At 42.2% G+C, this 20,736-nt stretch overlaps 1 pseudogene across 1 annotated transcript; it reads left to right on the top strand.

Moving 5' to 3' along the window:
* Nucleotides 1-5,153: 5,153 nt before the first annotated feature.
* Nucleotides 5,154-19,990, top strand: LOC110304535 (schlafen family member 2-like; annotated as a pseudogene). The gene is made up of 4 exons (XR_015044896.1): nucleotides 5,154-5,224; nucleotides 8,518-8,696; nucleotides 13,518-14,555; nucleotides 19,471-19,990. The product of XR_015044896.1 is annotated as a schlafen family member 2-like (transcript).
* Nucleotides 19,991-20,736: the final 746 nt, after the last annotated feature.

Genomic DNA, 20,736 nt, shown 5'->3' with positions numbered 1-20,736 from the left:
GATGGCACAATGATGTTTCACAGTATGTAGGTGATAATGCTCTACAAATCTTTCTACAGTTTACCCAGGTAAAACTGAAGTGATCATTTTATGTCTGCATTTTTAAAGGCATGCAACTATATAGTTTACTTTTCAAGAAATGTCTTAACTCTTGTTCCAGTCTGTCTTGACACATCCTGTCTTAAAGGAAAACATTGTATCTCTTGTATGTAAGACAGTCTACAGGCAGGTCTTAGGCCATGCTGGCAGTTTCAATGGGGCTACAACATGGCATCTACTTTTTCTATTTGTATGATCATTTCCGATGAAGTATTGATAACAGGATTTTAAGATGTTGATATTGTTCGTTTAGGATTTGACATGTTGTATTTTTTTTATGTTCGTATCATCATGTTGTTTGTGCTGTAGATAATACCTGTACAGGTATTTGCAGCATTGAGTTTACTTGCAAGTATTACGCATTAATTGAAATTTTGGTATTTCCTTCATATAGGAAGAAATGTCGTTATTATAAATCTATGTTTGTGAAGGATAAAAATTTCTCGACATTTAGCCCTTAGCGGCTATTGTACATACAGTGGTAACCTGTTGTGACTTTTGATGGAGTTCATCGAAAGACTGGTTGCCCGTCATGACAGTTCTGATGATGGGGGCTATGAGTAGGGTGTTCACAGGCCCCATCATCCTTAGCCATGTTCTGTTATGATCTATTTCTTTATCAATACAATTTATCTTTCAAATATACTTCATTTTTTCATGTACTCTGTTCTCAGATCTGTTTTTTTATGAATACAGTTCTTCTGCTTGTATCGTTCTTCATTATTTTTTTTAATTAGGTATTTTCCTCAATTACATTTCCAATGCTATCGAAAAGTCCACAATACACTCCCCCCCAGTCCCCCACCCACCCACCCCCACCCCTTGGCCCTGGCATTCCCCTGTACTGGGGCATATAAAGTTGGCAAGTCCAATGGGCCTCTCTTTCCAGTGATGGCCGACTAGGCCATCTTTTGATACAAATGCAGCTAGAGTCAAGAGCTCTGTGGTACTGGTTAGTTCATAATAATGATCCACCTATGGGGTTGCAGTTCCCTTTAGCTCCTTGGGTACTTTCTCTAGCTCCTCCATTGGGGGCCCTGTGATCCATCCAATAGGTGACTGTGAGCATCCACTTCTGTGTTTGCTAGGCCCCGGCATTGTCTCACAAGAGACAGCTATATCTGGGTCCTTTCAGCAAAATCTTGCTAGTGTATGCAATGGTGTCAGCGTTTGGAAGCTGATTATGGGATGGATCCCTGGATATGGCAGTCTTTAGATGGTCCATCCTTTCTTCACAGCTCCAAACTTTGTCTCTGTAACTCCTTCCATGGGTGTTTTGTTCCCAATTCTAAGAAGGGGCACAGTGTCCACACTTTGGTCTTCGTTCTTCTTGAGTTTCATGCGTTTAACAAATTGTATCTTATATCTTGGGTATTGTCTTAGTCAGGGTTTCTATTCCTGCACAAACATCATGACCAAGAAGCAAGTTGGGGAGGAAAGAGTTTATTTGGCTTACACTTCCATGCTGCTGTTCATCACCAAAGGAAGTCAGGACTGGAACTCAAACAGGTCAGGGAGCAGGAGCTGATGCAAAGGCCATGGAGGGATGCTCTTTACTGGCTTGTCTCACCTGGCTTGCTCAGCCTACTCTCTTATAGAACTCAAGACCACCAGCCCAGGGATGGTCCCACCCACAAGGGGCCTTTCCCCCTTGATCACTAATTGAGAAAATGCCTTACAGTTGGATCTCATGGAGGCATTTTCTCAACTGAAGCTCCTTTCTCTGTGATAACTCCAGCTGTGTCAAGTTGACACAAAAATAGCCAGTACAATTGACCCCTTGTCAACTTGACACACAAACACATCACTAGTAAGCCTCAACCTTTACATTCGTATTCATCCCCAAGATCTAAATAACTTTAAAAGTCCCACAGTCTTAACATGTTCTTAAATTTTCAATCTCTTTAAAATATCCATCTCTTTTAAAATCCAAAGTCTTTTTACAATTAAAAGTCTCTTAACTGTGGGCTCCACTAAAACAGTTTCTTCAAGAGGGAAAATATCAGGGCACAGTCACAATCAAAGCAAAAATCAATCTCCAACTGTCCAACGTCTGGGATCCAACTCACAATCTTCTGGGCTCCTCCAAGGGCTTGGGTCACTTCTCCAGCCATGCCCTTTGTAGCACACACGTCGTCCTCTAGGCTCCAGATGCCTGTACTCCACTGCTGCTGCTGCTCTTGGTGGTCATCTCATGGTACTGGCATCTCCAAAACACTGCATGACCCCTTCAGTCCTGGGCCGTCAATTGCAACTGAGGCTGCACCTTCACCAATGGCCTTCCATGGCCTCTCATAGTGCCGAGCCTCAGCTGCTCTGCATGACCCCTTCATGCCTTCAAAACCAGTACCACCTGGGTGACCCTTACACATTACCAAGTCCTGCTGCAGAAGGAGTACAACCTTGCCTATCTCTGGAACACAGCCTCTTTGTGCTTTCCGAAAACACTTCCCAGAAGATGTCACCTCAACGATGCTGGTCTCTTCTTAATCACCGCTAATTTCTTAGCTCCAGCTAACCAGCATCAATAGTCCCAGTAATGCAAAGTTTTTGCTTTAGTAGTTCTGGTATCTTGTTAATCACAGCTGATTCTTCAGCCCCAGCTAACCAGAACTACAAAATCTTCACAATCAAAACAGCAATGGCCCTGCAAAGAGTCTTTAATTTTCCCTCTGAAATTTCACAAACCAGACCTCCATCTTCTGCACTGTTCTCAACATTATCTTCCAAGCTCCTACACAACATCTGACAGAGCTCTTAACAACAAATGGATCTTCAAGCCCAAAGTTCCACAGTCCTCCCCAAAACATGGTCAGGTTGTCACAGGAATACCCCACTCTGCTGGTACCAATTTGTCTTAGTCAGGGTTTCTATTCCTGCACAAACATCATGACCAAGAAGCAAGTTGGGGAGGAAAGGGTTTATTCGGCTTACACTTCCATGCTGCTGTTCATCACCAAAGGAAGTCAGGACTGGAACTCAAACAGGTCAGGGAGCAGGAGCTGATGCAGAGGCCATGGAGGGATGCTCTTTACTGGCTTGTCTCACCTGGCTTGCTCAGCCTACTCTCTTATAGAACTCAAGACCACCAGCCCAGGGATGGTCCCACCCACAAGGGGCCTTTCCCCCTTGATCACTAATTGAGAAAATGCCTTACAGTTGGATCTCATGGAGGCATTTTCTCAACTGAAGCTCCTTTCTCTGTGATAACTCCAGCTGTGTCAAGTTGACACAAAAATAGCCAGTACAGGTATCCTAAGTTTTGGGGCTAATATCCACTTATCAGTGAGTACATATTGTGTGAGTTCCTTTGTGAATATGTTACCTCACTCAGGATGATGCCCTCCAGATCCATCCATTTGCCTAGGAATTTCATAAATTCATTCCTTTTAATACCTGAGTGGTACTCGATTGTGTAAATGTACCACATTTTCTGTATCCATTCCTCTGTTGAGGGGCATCTGGGTTCTTTCCAGCTTCTGGCTATTATAAATAAGGCTGCTATGAACATAGTGGAGCATGTGTCCTTCTTACCAGTTGGAACATCTTCTGGATATATGCCCAGGAGAGGTATTGCTGGATCCTCTGGTAGTATTATGTCCAATTTTCTGAGGAACCGCCAAACTGATTTCCAGAGTGGTTGTACCAGCTTGCAATCCCACCAACAATGAAGGAGTGTTCCTCTTTCTCCACATCATCGCCAGCATCTGCTGTCACCTGAATTTTTGATCTTAGCCATTCTGACTGGTGTGAGGTGGAATCTCAGGGTTGTTTTGAGATGCATTTCCCTGATGATTAAGGATGTTGAACATTTTTTCAGGTGCTTCTCTGCCATTCGTTCTTCATTATTAACTGGGAAGTTATACATAAAAAATTTGGATACCAAAGGTTCTGCCATTTTAATATTTCTAAAATAACTGATCTTAACAAAACATCATCAAATTCTCTTAAAGAATTCTTATTGTTTCCCAGGATAATTTTTTTCTGGCTTTGGGGTTTTAGTTGTTTTGAATAATTGCGATTGTGGTTTTCAGAGTTGTGGCCTAGACCTTTGAAGACCAAGGAAGTGAGAAGACACATTATCATAGCTGCATGAGCACCTCGTGACACCTGTCACAGTAGCTGGACTAGAGATGACCCTGCCATTCTGCCTCCACACAACAGCCACTGGGGCTGAGACACAGAAGAAACATTTGTTGGCGGAGGCGACATCAGTGTGAAGTCATGAGAGTAGTGGGGCACATCATGTATGACCTAGGAAGTTGTTGCACTCTCAAGTCTGCTGGAACTCATGGGAGGATCATTGGCAGAGAGTTTCAACAAAAGCAGCAGCTGCCTGCCTAATGTCAGCCTCTTTGGGTGTCAGGTCAGGAACTGGATTAACATAGGAAAGTCAGAAGGAGGAAGCCAAGTAAAGGATGACTGTAACAGTGTGGGGCAAGGACCTGGCTAGGGACATGGACTGAGAAAGAGCAATGGAGTCCAAGTGATAACATGCTTGGCGGAGAGTCAGGTTTTCAGGTCAACAGGACAAACCTTGGGGAAAGACTTAAGAGTGGGAGCCGGTGAAGTGATGGCTCAGTGGATGGAGGCAGCTGCCACGTTGCCTGAGGAGCTCTAGCCCCAGGGATCTCTGTGCAGGAGAGAGAGAAAATTGACTCAAGCCAGTTGTCTTCTGACCTCCTCATGGTGGTGTAGCTGTGAACACACAGCCCCACAACTGCATACAGATACATTTAAGCACTGCTAAATTTTTATAATGCTACATTTTAGGGACTGAAGCAAGTGTCCCACAGAGGTTTACCCAGTCTGACTAGGAGAATGTAATGGACAGGAGTCTGTTTCAGAGGCATCCTTGCATAATCCCTAGAGTGCCAGGCATCCTGGGGAATTCTCAGCTTAGCTGTGCAGCTAGACATTGGAACACTGATGACTGTGCAAGGTCCTTAGACACTCTGATTTCTGCCTCCCACCCTCACCGGAGCTGGGCAGGAAGTTGAAGACAGAACTTCCTGGGGAGGGACTCTGGAAAAAGAAAGTAAAGGCACCAAAAATGCCTGGGGACTTGGAGATGAAAGACGGACCTGAACGTGAGCAAAGACACAGAGCTGGCCACACATGGAAGGTAATGCCAGGACTAATCGGGATGAACTAGAAAGTTGGTTGGGAATCTGCCCAGCTATAGGCTTAAGCTTTAAAATACCTAAAAGCCTCTGTGTCATCACTTGTACTGCTTCTGGGTCAGAAAGTCCTGCTATACAACTGAAATCACACACAAGGGCCTCTTTAGAAGAAACTGACCAGTGCGGGAGAAACAATATCCTCAGATCATGGAGAGCAAGAGAAGGAAACACAGAAAAAAACCATGAGGCCTGAGTGATGTTTAGAATGTATGTGAGCTTTGACACATTCTTCCTGCAACCACTCCTATAATTAGTCACTCTCCCTGAAAGCTATCTGGAAAGGACAAGGCGACCAGCATGTGGTTTTAGTTTCTGCCACAATGCTCACATGAGTCCCTTCTGTATCGCCAGGCTGACCCTCCCTTCCTCCACATCCAGGCTAACTTTAAAATCCAACCTGAAGGTTTTAAAAATCCAATTATAAGTTAGCCTATATATTAGATGGGGGGGGGGTGGTGATGGAAGGAAACTTCATATTAAAAGCCCTGTATAAAATGCACTCTTTAGTGCATTGAGTTTGGTCAAGAGTTTTCGTGGCTGTCCCCAAGTGGTCTGGTTGGTAAGTAAAGATGCCCACAGTCAATGCCTGGGCAGGGCAGACAGAGGGGGGACTTTTAGGATTTTCCTGCCAAGAAGCAAGAGGAAAGGAGCAGAGTTCAGCCATGTCAGAAGAGGTGGAGGAGATCTGCCATGCCAGAAGAGGTGGAGGACAGGAACCATGCCAGAAGAGGTGGAGGAGAGGAGCCACGATGCCTGAGCAGGTGTGGGACAGACAGTATAGCTGCCATTTAGGAATCAGTTGGTTTGAGATTAATCCTTTCTTTCAAAACTGTCTGTTCCATCTTTTCTCTGATCTTGTGTCCTGTGGAGACACCCACCAAGCTCCTCATCCCTCCCAGGGACTGCAGGGACTGCAGGGACTGCAGGGACTGCAGGGACTGGACACTGCAAGCACACAACACTGGAGAGGACCACAAACTGCTTCCAGGACAGTTTCATCCCCCCTTTCCTCTTGGGGAAAATTCCCATTTTTTTTGCTCTGTCACTAGGTCTGAGACGTTCTGTTTTTCCTTCTCTGGTATCCTTGTCTCCCATGTGCTTCCACCTCCACCCATAATCTTTCTCACCTTACATCCATTCTCCACACTTCTTATATAATGGAATACAGGGAGAAGAAAAACAAACACACAAACACTAAAACAGAAAGCTCCCTATGGCCGCAAAGTGGGGGATATCCAAGCAGAAGAAGCCACAATAAATCTGCTGGTATCTTGAAAAAGAATATCCATCCCTTTGTCCCTTGCCATTTCCTATTAAGCCTCTAAAATAAAATTTCCCATTCTGCCCCGCCTCACATTGTGCACAAGTTGTAGTAAGACTTTTAGCTACTTTGTGGGTTCTTCTTTCTTCCACTCTTCACCCCCTTTCTTCAAACCCTTTTACCCCCTAATACTATCTAAGAGAGAAAAAAAGGAGAGGGGAAAGGAGATGATATTATTGTTAGACTACTTCCTGGTGAATAGTGGCATTGAGTTCCTTGGTGCAAGTTTGATTTTTGCTTTCAGGATATCTAATTTCCTGTTGCTGTTGTTGTTGTTGTTGTCACCATCATTGTTGTTGTTGTTTCTTCTTTGGGCAAGATTACTTCAGAAACGACAGCCAACAGAAACTACCAACAATGATCAACACCAACCAACAGTGGTCTTGCCTCTCACAGTCCTAGCATTTATACATCCTCTGAAGAGTTCCAAGGTTCCAAATGTCATAAGACCACAGAAATAGCTGCAACTGACAAGCCATGCTTCTGATAAAGCACAAAATTAATCATACTCAGCTCTAATGGACAATCTGATGTAGCACCTTCCCATACCTGGGATTAAAATGAGACTATATTCTTACAATGTTCCTGTGTTTTTTCAGCCACCAAACCCAGACACTATTGCATATTCCAGCAAGATTTTGCTGAAAGGACCCTGGGTTTTTTTTAAAGAAACCAAAATTCTCCCTTCAGCCAGGTCATACAGCGAACCAAACCTGAGTCCTCTGGAAGGACAGAAAGTTCTCTTAACCACAGATCCATTTCTCCAGCTTCTACCTGTCAGCTCTGACATTCTTCATGCACTCCCTTCTAAAATGTTCCTCAGACTTTACAGGGTACATTACTTTGATATTCCTTTTAAGGAAAGCACTTTGAGCAGTGATAATTCCCTTTATTGCTATTTTCCACTGTCTTAGTTAGGGGTTCATTGCTGTGAAGAGACAACATGACCAAGGCAACTCCTGTAAAGGACAACATTTAACTGGAGTGGCTGTTTCAGAGGTTCAGTCCTTCTCCTAATGGTGGGAGCATGGCAACATCCCTGCCGACATGGTACTGGAAGAACTGAGAGTTCTAGACTCTTCATTCAAAAGCAGCCAGAAGGAGACTCTCTTCCACATTGTATGTGGCCTGAGCACAGGTGGAGACCTCAACGCCCAACCCCACAGTGACACACTTCCTCCATCAAGGACATACCTCTTAATAGTGCCACTCCAAATGCCCAAGCCCTGGAACATATGAATCAATAGGGAGCAAACCCTGTTCAAACCACTACATCACAGCATAGGGAAGCTTTTGTTGCTGTAATTTGAAATAATACTTTAGTTGTTTATTTATTTTGTATGTATCAGTTTTTCCTGCATAAATTTCTATGCATCAACATGAGTCACCATTTGGGAAATGAACTTGGGTTCTCTGGAAGAACAGTCAATGCTCTTAACTACTAAGACATCTCTCCAACCCCATGAAAATTGTTTTTCTTGGCAGTCCTTCCATGCCTTTATAAGGATTCTTCAGATATCATCACTCACTGTCCAAGTGTGGGAAGCAGAGCTCCTCTTTCTGTAGTCTGTCATGTCAAACAGGGAAGGAGAAGTCTTACTGCAAGATGGAGTATCCCTGCCTGAGATTCTGAGGGCTAGTCTAACTATAAATAGACATCAATATAGTCATTTTTAAGATTAAGTGAATTCATTAACTATCACAGAAGGAATCAACAACATATATAAGACTGCACTAATTAAATTTAAAATAAGTATTTGGAACAGTCCAATGCCAAACTTGCTAGGCAGAAAAACAAATCAGTTAAATTGAAGAAAATACCAATGAAACCCTGAAGCTCACAGAGCATTAAAAACATCCAACTGTGTGGACCATTGTCATGAAGACTAACACACCAATTGTTTCTGTCCACAGAATCTGAAGTTAGAAAGAGTTGAGAAGGTATTTGAAGAAAAGATGGTTAGAAACACCCCAGAGTTGGTGGAAGATGTAAATCCACAGATATACACAGAGCCCTGTGTTCAACTCAAGTTTCCAGGAATTATTCTTCAGGATGGACAGCATGACAAGCCAGGAAGTTTGGAATATTCCCAGTATGTAAATTGATTGGGGGTTTTTTTTTGGGTCATAATTAGAAGAACATGTTCAAATATGGCTTAATAAGATCAGGAAAAATTGTCCTGAGAGAATGAAAAGAGAAAATCAGAGTTCCAGAACATAGAAGGGACACCAGGAGAGAGATTTACAATGGAGAGCACCTACATTAAAGAGGGAGAAGGGCTGTGTTTTACTTCCTGGAGAATGCTTTCCTGCAAATGGAAAGCTGTAACTTTGTGTTTCTCTACCGGTACATCCTCTCTGTTCACAGAAATAATAATTCTGAGACTTCTTACTTATGATGTTTCTTAATTCAAAACAATCACATCAGGATTATATACAGTCATTACAATAAATTTGAATATTAACAAAGTACACAAGTTACTGTAGTCATTCAAAATTGTTCCAACAGTCCCTGTCTTAGATGGGTTTTACTACTGTGAAGAGACTCCATGGCCAAGGCATCTCTTATAAAAGCAAACATTTAATTGGGGCTGGCTTCCAATTTCAGAGGTTCAGTCCACTGTCATCATGGTGGGAAGAAAGGCAAGCATGGTGCTGGAGGAGCTTAGAATTCTACACCTTAATCCAAAGGCAGCCAAGAGAGGACTTTCTTCTGAACTGGGTAGAGCTTAAGCACTAAGAGTACTCAAAGCCCACCTACACAGTGACACACTTCCTCCAACAAGGACACGTCTATTCAAACAAAGATGCACCACCTAATAGTGCCACTTCCCTTAGGCCAAGCATATTCAAACCACTACATTCCACTCCCTGGCCTCCATAGCATTTTTAAACGCATAAGGTTTGGGAGACCATAACTAGCCATAGCATAATGCAAAATATGTTTTGTGCAACTTTAAAAGTCTCCACAGTCTATCACACTCTCAACAATGTTTAATAGTCCAAAGTTCAAAGTCTCTTCTGAGATTCATGGAATCTCTTAACTGTAATCACCTATAAAAATCAAAAGGCAGATCACATACATGCAACATCACAGAATATACATTATTATTCCAAAAGATAATAGTAAAGAAATGTTGGACCAAATGAAGACAAAAAATTAACCACCTGGGCAAATTGCAACCTCTGCATTTCTGTCTGATGTCCAACTCCTTTCAACTTTGTTGATTTCAAGAAACTTCTTTCTCTAGGGCTGGTTCCATTCCATAGTAGCACCTGGAGCAAGCAGTTCCCAATTAAGAACTCAAAGTATTCCCTGCAGTTGGTGTGTGTTCCTCACTACCCACCCCATGTTCTGGGTTCCTGAATGAAAGAAACACACATTTAGCCTTTATATTTGATAAGCCTTAAACAACTCAATGGCTGGACCGCTTCCTAGCCTCCACATGGCTCATCCACCTCCCTCTGATATTCTTGACTTACTACTCACTAAATCCTATATTCCATCTTTGACCCAGTGGGGCAGCACTCTTGGGGCTGCTCTTCCCTGCTCGACATGGTGGCTATGTCCTCTGTCCTCCATCTTCTCAAGAGTGGCCTTTCCTCTCCCTCACCTTTTCTAGGCATGGTAGATCTCCTTCCTTCCTCCTTCCTCAGTCATTTGCCTAGGAATCCTAAAATTCCTGCCTCTGTCTGCCCCGCACAGCCACTGACTGCCAGCAACTTTATTTACTAATCAAAACCAACTGGGCACAGGGTCCCTCAGTATCTTGCATACAAATGTACTTGCCTCAGACTTGCCTCCTGGCAGAAGATGAAGGCCCGAAACAGGACCTGTCCCAGAAGCTGTTAGCTTCTCTAGTCCACTATCTCACCTGTGCAGACTAGTCTCAGTGGGATCCAGGAACCAAGATGGCTCCTGCAGATGCTCTGGCAACTCCCTCCCAAGCCGGCCAGACACCTCTCCTCTGGCAGGGATGGTGCCCGGATGTCTGGAGCCCGAAACGGGGTCTGCCTCAGAAGCTCTGTGGCTCCTGCCTGTCCCAGAAGCTGTTAGCTTCTGTAGTCCACACTCACTTGCGCAGACTAGTCTCGGTGGGATCTGGGAACCAAGATGACTAGTGCAGATGCTCCCCTGAATTATGTTTTGATTTTAACTTGGATTACCATCTAAAAACCATCCTTTCAAATCTAGATAATTTTCCTGATTGTTAAACAACTTAAGTTTGTTTTGAGACTATAACTAGTCTTCAACCCCATCAGAGATCCAAGACTGAATCAAATATTACCTGAATATAGAGGAAGCACAAAAACATAGCTTCTAAATCTTAAACAATTTGTAGAGACAGATGACTGCCTGAACAGTCCCCTATATTCCTCATAATGTTGGAGCATCTGTCTTCAGGCTCCTGGCCTCTAACCATCTGAATGACCTTAAGTGAAGCAGGAATTATGAAGAACTAGCTTACCTGGCATTAGCAGAGCAAAGCTGCAGACTATCCTTCATCATGTGTCCTTTCCTACACATAAATTTTTTTCTGCAGATGATTCTTGCCCAGTGGCTACCTTGCCACAATTGGAGCAGCTCCATAAGGAGGTAATGATGATCAGTATGTTCTTTGAAGTGTGAAGGGGATACTGTCAGGAGTAGACATGGTTCCTAGTCAAAAGATCTATTAATAATGAAATGATTTTAAATGCCATATTCTGTGGATCTCTGATGTTTTGAAGACTATCTGCCTACATAGCATATCTGAACTATTAAAACTTGACTACTCTTATCTATTTACATTTGAATAATATGGAAAACATTTTATTAAACTTAAGTCTAATATTAATATGAGTTTACTATCTGGTCCTTAACTTGCTTTACTTATTCATCCTAAACAGTTTGTAATAGTAGCTATTAAAATTACTAGGTCTAAGCATGGTATTCATAAATGATTTGTGTAGGTACAATGCCTAAGAGTAACAAAATTAATTTTCAGATTTGTATCAATATAAAAAATTACACCAATAACAGCCTTAAACCTGTATCAATATATTAATTTGTACCAATGTAAGAAAATATAACTTTAATTCTTCATCAAAATGTAAAAATTTCTACTCATGCATGACTATGGCAATGAAATGTTTAAGAGTCAATTCAGTAATCCTTTCCATTTATCTAATTTCTTCTACAATTTCTCTATCCCCTTTTTTCCTTTCAACCTCCTTCCCCTTACCTAAGAAAGAAAGGCTAGAGAAGAGGAAAGGAACGACAGAAATCCCCAAGCCTAAGCTCTCTATTTAGTTTCCTCCCTGTTCAAAATTTTGACCATTTTCAAAATATCCTTTAAAATCACAACCTACTTATAATTTATAAAATAACCATAACCAGACACTCAAAACCAAGGGATAGGGATGATGAGTCTCCATAGCAACTTCCTGCTGAATAGGGATGAAGGAGTGACCTTTCCTCTCCCTCTCCTTCTCCAGGCATGGCAGATCTCCTTCCTCCCTCCTTCCTCAGTCTCTTGCCCAGGAATCATAAAAGTCCTGCCTCTGTCTGCCATGCCCAGTCATTGGCTGCCAGTATCTTTATTTACCAATCAAAGCAAAATGGGAGCAGTGACCCTTGGTGTCTTGTATGGGGACATATGTATTCTTGGGCAATTTGAGGAACACAAATAGCATAATACAAGTAGGATTAACCCAAACGTACTACAAGGAGCTTTCCTCAGCAGGTATCCCATGGCTTTGGCATTTTTAACATCTTAATATTTTCACAAGATTTTTTACAAGTTCTGAATTGTAGTTGAAATGAAAAGTCCAAATGAAAATAATAACCATGTCATAATAACACCTAACATGGTGTAACTACCACTTATTCAACTGCAAAAGCATAAACAATAACCTTATATCTATGGGAGCCTGCCATGAGTTCACCATTTGCTTAATTGCATTTAATATCCTCGGGAACAGAATTTAGCCCCATTCTAGTTCCAGGTCACCCTTTAATATTTGATCCAGACATGTTGCATTTTTCCTCTCTAAGATAACTGTGCTTGATAGACAATGTACTTCATGGGAATAAACAAGAAGACAAAGTCAATGCTATAATTGGAATCTCATCTCATCCTCTAGCAGACTCTTCAAAAAAAGTTAAAAAATCAGCAACATTCTTCACCAAAACATCATAAGAATGATCTCTAGACAACATAGTCAATTTCTGCTCCTCTGAAACATCTTCAGCCAGGACCCCAGAATTCAAATCACTTTCAACACCAATGTATTCCATATTTCTACTACTATGGCCCATTAATCCTAAATTAAAGCATTCCATTGCTTTCCCAACACAAAGTTCCAAAATCCACATTCCCTCCAAACAAAACCTTGGTCAGGCCTATCACAGCTATAGTCAGTCTCTGATATCAACTTCTGTCTTATTTTGAGGTTTTATTGCTGTCAAGAGACACTGCAACTGAGGTAACCCTTATGAAGGACATCTAATTGGAGTTGGCTTACAGTTTCAGAGGTTCAGTTCATTACTATGATAGTGAAAAGATAGCAGCATGCAGGCAGACATGATCCTGGAGGCCAATAGTACTACATTTTAATCCTAAGGCAACCAGGATGGGACTCCCTTCTGCCCTAAACAGAGCTTGAACACTAGGAGCCCTCTAAGACCATCTACCCAGTAACACACTTCCTCCAACAAGGATACACCTTTTCTAATAAGACCACACCTCCTACAAGTGACACTTTCCATTGGCCAAGGATATTCAAAGTACCACAGTCCCTAAACAAATGTCACATCTGACCTTCATACTTGCTCGTCCAGAGCAGCTGAGATGGTTGTGTTCTATGTGTGGTAAAGCAGAGCTGCCTCTAACTATGTAGGTCCTTCTGAAATGACTCTGTGTGTCTTCCAGGAAAGGATTTCATCTGGGAAACAGAGGTTGTGATTGAAAAACAAACATTACTGTTGATCAGGAGACAGACTATGCTGAACTGGTTCTGTTTATTGGAGAAATCACACTTGGAGAGAAAAATAGGAATTCAATGAAAGATATTCAACTGAGAAGAAAAGAAGCCAAAAGTATATTACAGGCTGTGTGCACCCTGCTGATTTCTGGAGGGGGCGTGGTCAAGGCTCACATTAAAAATCAAAACTACAGCTTCACCAGAGATGGAATGGGATTGGATTTGGTAAATTCCTTACCCGGTATCGTGCACCTTCCTCATGACTATCTAGACTTCATGCAGTACAAAGACTACTTTTTCGTTTTTGTGAAACCATGGAAGCCAAATCAGAAAGGTTCGGGGATCACCACCTTGAAAACTAACTTGTACAAGAGAATCATCTCATTCTCAGTTGAACTGAAAGCAGCGGATGCAGTGCAGTTCTTCAAATCCAGACCAAGTTAGAATGGAAAAACAGTCTGTAATAAAACACTAAATGAATGTCTTTCCTTATTTAACAGAGACTGCCTTGCCTATGAGGAGACATTCTGTTTCACTAAATCCACACATGCTGAGGTAAAATTGACTCCTAAGGGAAAGATTTTTCCTAAGAAAAAGATTTTAGAGCTCCTCCCTCAAACTGTTTCTGCATTTGCAAACACTGAAGGGGGATATTTGTTCATTGGCTTGGATGGCAAAAACCAGAAAATTATTGGTTTTGATGCAGAGAAGAGTGATCTCATGCTTCTAGAGAGTGAAATAGAAAAGTGCATCCAAGGGCTGCCTGTCACTCACTTCTGTGGGGAGAAGGAGAAGATAAAATACACATGCAAGTTCATCGAAGTGCACAAATCCGGAGCTGTGTGCATATGTGTGTGTGCTCAGAGTGGAGAGATTCTGCTGTGCAGTGTTCGCTGCAGAGCCCCAGTCCTGGCACATGGAAGGCGGCTGTGTGAAGAGGTTTACCACAGAGGAATGGGTGAATCGCCATATGGATGCCACAGCAGGTAGAGGGACGGAGATTAATAATCAGTTTACATTGGGCTAAGGGGGTTGGAAGATTGCTTTCTGGGCTTGGGCACCCTGAAAACTCCTCATATATTGTAAGACCCCCTTTTGGGGACCCCCACTCTAGTCTCGAGAGTGAGAGAGCACCCAAAGAAACACTAGAATCCATCTTGCTGTAATCACATGAGGCAGTTTAATGACGGAGCTCCAGACTGACATGCATCCCACACAGGAGATAACGGATGTCGGCCACAAGGCTCGGAAGCTAGGGGTTTTTATGGGGTAAGGGGCTTAGGGATGTGGAATTCAGCATAGCAACACACTATTGGCTTATTCAAACATCAGCAGAAAAATTACATGTACGTCCAGGGTGTCAGAGTTCTGTGAGTTGTTGACTCAGTTCAGATAGCCCTGTTATGTCATCACATTCCCCTTTATCTTATGGTCAAGCTGTTCCCAGGAATGTTTTAACTACGGGGCATACCCGGATTTGTTTTTCTTTTTTTCTCAGCCCCAGGCAGCCTCTAGGCTCACAAACAACCAGCAATTTCTGAGTGCTTTATATGACTTACAGGTCTTGAAATTTCATCTTTCTTTCATTCCCCTCTTCTTCTACTAAGTAATTCTAATCTTAGAATTTTAGAAGTCTATATCTCTATGTGAAGAATAGAAATCATACTCTTCTTCTATCTTAACTATAGGTTGGTGTTGACACTGGAGGACCATAAGCTGTACTGTATCTTTAACATGGGAACAAAAACAGAATAAGAAGTAAACAGGACTAGGCAGGGACCCTTCTAGTGAGGCTTGAGGGTCTGGGCATGATGTATGTGTATGTAGACTCTGGCTGGAACTGGTGAGATGTCTTTGGGGCACCCAGCTCGTTCACTGTAGCCAGTTGTGACTGGACTTCTTTTTGTACCACCTGTAAGCCTTTTAACTTAGCATACAGATTATTATTACAACAACATAGGTTTAAACACATCATTTAAGACAGTTATGGGCATGGGAGCCCTATAAAGGATCTCAAAAAGAGTAAGACTGATTCAAGAGGGAGTATTTCTAGTTCCAAATAGGGCAAGGGGAAGGAGCACCAAGTCTGTGCCAGTCTCCATGGTTAATTTTGCCAAGGTCTATTTTAGAGTTCTATTCATTTTTTCTATCTGTCCTGAGCTCTGAGGTCTGTACACACAATGTAATTTTCATTTGACCTCTAAATACTTGGCCACACCCTGACTTACCTGGGCAACAAAGGCAGGGCCATTATCTGACACTATTGTTTTCGGCACTCCAAACCTTGGAAATTTTTCTTTAATAATCTTCTTGATGACTATCTGAGCAGTCTCATATTTACAGGGAAAAGCTTCTATCCAGCTTGAGAATGTTCACAAAAACCAGAAGGTATTCATACACATATTTTTCTCAGTAAAGTCTATTTCCCAGTAGATGTCAGGTCTGTCTTCCCATGGGAGGACTAGTTTTCTTTCTTCAGTTTCTACTATTTCATACAGGGTTTCTTTTATCAGTCTTAATTTGTCTATAACTTGATAGTCTTCAGACTGTCAGGATCATTGCTCTTTGGGATGCCTTTTTGGTGGTTAGATCTGCCATCTAATTTCTTTTAGTCACAGCATCTTAGGTCTTTCTCTGCAGATGTCAACAGCCCTCTTTGTCTGTATATTGCTCCGTACAGTGGCAAAAGCATACCTACTGTCAGTGTAGACTTCTCTTTTGCCATTTATAGAGCTTGTATCAAAGCCACAAGTTTAGTTTTCTGTCTACCACTGCACTGCTGTCCCAGCCTTCCACTTACCTTCAACTGTGAGGCTACTGCCATCCGTGTACCAGCTCAAACTCTAAGGCCAAGACTGATCTGATCCTTCAGATCATTTCGAGTATCAGTGTCTTCTGCCAGAATGTCAGAGCAGTGATGAGTAGGTGAAGTCTCAGGCAGTAGAATAGCGAGATTGAGGAGAGCAGGGGGAGCAAAGGTCACTTGTTCAGTCAACAAAAAGCTCTGATAATGTGTCCATCAGTCAGGGGAACGGTTGGATAATGTTTTCAAGAGCATTAGTCAGCCATCAGCCAGGGGGGCTGAACCACACTTTCTAGGGCATGTGCCAAGTTTTGTCTCAGAGTCAATTTATCTGCGTCCTTGACCAGAAGCCACTGTGTGCAGACAAGCAGGCCTTCCTACAGCCACAAGGTCTAATTTCTTACAAGTATGCCATAGGTCTTTTCCAGGGTCCCAATCTCTGAGTAAGAACCTCTTTAGCAATACCTTTGTTCTCAGTCACATCTAGGAGTCCCAAAGCTGGGGACAACATTAGGGCAGTCTTAATGGCATCCAAGGCCTGTTGTTCTTTATTTCTCTATATGAAGGGCTGTTTATCTGTTTAATTCAGCAAAATCTGAAATACACAATCTGCAAAAGCCTGCAGTGCCTAGGAACTTTTCTAATTTGCTTTGAACTGGTTGATGGGGGAATATGAAACACAGTCTCTTTTCTAGCTGCTTTGACAGGTAGACCACCAGCCTCTTCTAAGGACTCAACTTCTGTGTTAGCACCCTTTTGCTATCTCTTTACTTTTAGCCACGAACAGGTGAAGGGTTTGGTCATGAGGGGGGATCCTCTTCTTTTTGTTGGGGAAGTCTCTCACTCAGTGCCCTTTTTCTTTACAGTAAACACATTGATCTTTAGCCAAAAGCTTTCTTTTGTTGCCAGGTACTATCTAAGTTTTCTAGTTTTCCTGACTCTTGTGGCCAGCATTTCATTTAAGTTTTTCTCTTGTCTCTTATCTCTTTTTAATTTTTTGGCTCCCTGTTTCTTACAGATCATTTCTAAGTGCTAGCATTATTAGCATGTGCCACTTTTCCAGGTTCTAGTCTTTGTTATTTACCTCTCTTTGCTCCTGTTTCCTAACTGTAATGGAGATCTCATATAATGTTCTCTCTCTCTCTCTCTATATATATATATATATATATATATATATATATATATATATATTTATATATGATAAGTGACAGGATATAGATGTGATAATTAGATAACATCCAAAGGAAGCAAAGACAAGGAGGAAGAACAAAAAGACACACACACACACACACACACACACACACACACACATATATATATATGAGATTCTGACTCTGGTCTCTGTCTTTGTCAGCCTCATGTTTCCTTAACTCTTCTTCTTGTCTGTCTCTTATTTACTGGTTCCTCTAAATATTTCTCATTCAGAGTATCTCTCTCACCTTTCAGAATCCCCTTATTCTTTCTTTTTCCCATTCACTCCTCTGCCTTAGGGGTTCTTTCCTTCTCACACTGGCACATAAATGGAACCCTAAATGTTATTCCAAATGGAAGAATAATGCTGCCTTTTTATCTGGTTTTAGAGTAGGAAAGCCTGACGTGAAACTAGCACCAGTAACTTATACAGTCTCTGAAAATATCAGCTTCCTCAGGTGCTTCACAACTCAGTTCTTCACCAGACTGCATTTTCTTTTTCCTAGACTTAACTGATGTTAAAGGAAACCAAACATGGGGAATTTTCTTAGTTGGTAGAATGCTAGCCTAGCTTGTTAGAAACCCTGCTTCACTCACTGTGCTACATAAAACCCCAAGACTTGTCATGATGATCCACTTATGATCCACAGTCTCTGGAACTGGAGGCAGATGGATCAGAAAGTCAAGCTCATGCTTGGCTACATAGTTTGCTGCCACTCTGGGCTGTGTGCGACCCTGTCTCATTTTACAAAACCAAATAGCACAAAGTAAAACATATCCACTTAATTAATACATTGAACTAGTATTAATGCACATCTTACTGTTACTTTTTTTGTGTGTATTTAGGGTTGTGTAGAGGACTTCAGTAACATCAAAGTGTAATTTTGGAATTTGTATTTGACTTCAGTTCAACTGAGACTTTCAATGCACTTGCAATAGTTATTGAATAGCATGCCCTATGTAAATTTAAAATTACCTTTGTCTTCTCAGGTCTTTCCACACAAGACAAATGCACTCTTCAATCAAGCAGACTGCCACACAGTCCCTTTAGCTTCTTTCCTTATGGCAATCCTAATGCTGCTCAACAGAGTGCTCACCTTCCAGGTAGTTTCACCGTGGCTGCCTAGGTTTGTTGCTGTGACTTAGGTTCCAGCCTCCTTGCTTAACTGGGCTCTGAGGTGAAAGATGTCTCCAGGCTCCTGCACTGGGAGTGTTACTTGTTTTCATGTCCCTCCAGTAACTTGGTATACACACACACACAAACACAAACACACACACATACACACACACATAGCACCTGGCAACATGTAACATTCTCACCATAAGGAGACAAGCAAAAGAAATTTCCTCTGTGACTCTAACCTGTCAGTAGAAGGTCCCTTCAAATTCCTTTACTAAATACAAGTCTTTAAAGAACTGTATGCTATCTTATGGCTGGGACTGCCAGTCTGTACTCACCAGGGAAGCCTAGCCTTCCTTGTAGTCCTCTCTGATGCATCCTCTCCCCATCCCTGGAGCTCTGGCAATGTGCTCTGCTCCCCGCTTTGCTCTGGGGAGCCTCCCCATTTCTCCATGCTTTTCTCCTGTTTCATCACCTGACTGTTCTGTCCTCAACATTAGTCTGTCCTTTGCTTCCCTGATTCTTCTCATCCGTGGAGTTCCCCAGAGCAAGCCTCTGAGACTGTGAGTGTTCAGCTGCTTCCATGGCTCCCTCTTTGGCCTTTTGAGTGCCCAAGTCCCCCTTGCATCTGCCTCCTTCCAGTTCTTGAATCAGTGTTTGGTATCTTGTGTTCACCTTCTCCGTTGGGCTGCAAAGTGTGGAATTTACAAACTGCTTGGTTATGTGTCACACCCGACATTCCAGGCATTTTACTTTTTAAATTTGTTATGTTTCTTTTCTTGTCTAGAGATGCCTGGAAAGGTGATACACTCTCCAGAAGCCCTCTGCATGAAACCATTCTCACTACATGAAGGCTATGAGCAGTTAGTCAGGACAGAGTTGGGCTCACTTAGAGGAAAATTGGTTGTCTCTAAGAGCTGGGCTATGGATCTGGGCTTAAAAGAGAAGCAGGAAGTCATCTGGGATGCACTTCATATTTCCCAGGGCAGTCTCCTGACCCTACATGGCTTTGTCCAGGGAGATGAGGACCTGGAAGACAACAGCATCCTTCTGGGGAACTAGGCGCTGAGTTAAAGGGCTATTATAAACGAACTGCCCTAACACTAAAGCATACGCTTGTAAAGCATAGTGATTACACTGCGAAAATAGGTGTTATAGTCAAGATAATGTACTTGGGTCATAAGACAGTGTGTCTTTATGATTCAAGCTCAAAAATATGTTACCCCCAAAAATATTATCTGACAATCAAGACAGTAAGGGACTTAGAGAAGGCTTTCCTGAAGTCCTGTGTAATGTGTGTAGCCTAACTCCTTCTTGTTGATTGACCCGATCCAATGGTCAGTCAATGGAGTCTGCAAGGACGAGAGTGGGGATGGAGGGGCAAGAGACAGGAAGAATGGAGACAAAACAGGCTATCTGATCAAGTCTTGTTTATTGAAAGGCAACTATGGGTATATAAGCACACACTGGGGACTGCAACTGGAGACACCTAGCCAAAAGTCAAGGATGTGTTTAAGGAAAACAAGATGTTATCAGAGTGTATTCAGCTATGGTGAGCTTCTTACAAAAACCTCTAGTTCCTGTTCTTCTGTAACTCTTCAAAACATAAATTTAAACTGTTTTAATTCTTCCAATTTAAGGCTGTCTTTTTTTTTAATTAATTTATTTATTATTATATGTGAGTACACTGTAGCTGTCTTCAGACACTCCAGAAGAGGGAGTCAGATCTCATTACAGATGGTTGTGAGCCACCTTGTGGTGGCTTCGATTTGAACTCAGGACCTTCAGAAAAGCAGCCAGTGCTCTTACCCGCTGAGCCATCTCTCCAGCCCCTATTTGAGGCTTTCTTAAACAAGATACCAAAACCTACTTCTGATGACACACGTGCAGCCATATAAAATATTATTGTTGGGAAAGTTTATATTTATCAATACTATCTTATACATGATTTATAAAGTGAAGCGCTGGTTTTCCTGGAGATGAGGTCATGTTTAGTGACTCCATTTCAAGGAATGGTTTTGTAGCCATAATACTCACTTAAGATTTGGCCTAG

This window comes from Mus caroli, unplaced genomic scaffold, assembly GCF_978045245.1.
Source record: "Mus caroli unplaced genomic scaffold, Mus_caroli_1 scaffold_13, whole genome shotgun sequence".
Lineage (NCBI taxonomy): Eukaryota > Metazoa > Chordata > Mammalia > Rodentia > Muridae > Mus > Mus caroli.
Note: the sequence above shows the minus strand (reverse complement) of the source record. Positions and strands in the feature narration are given on the sequence as shown.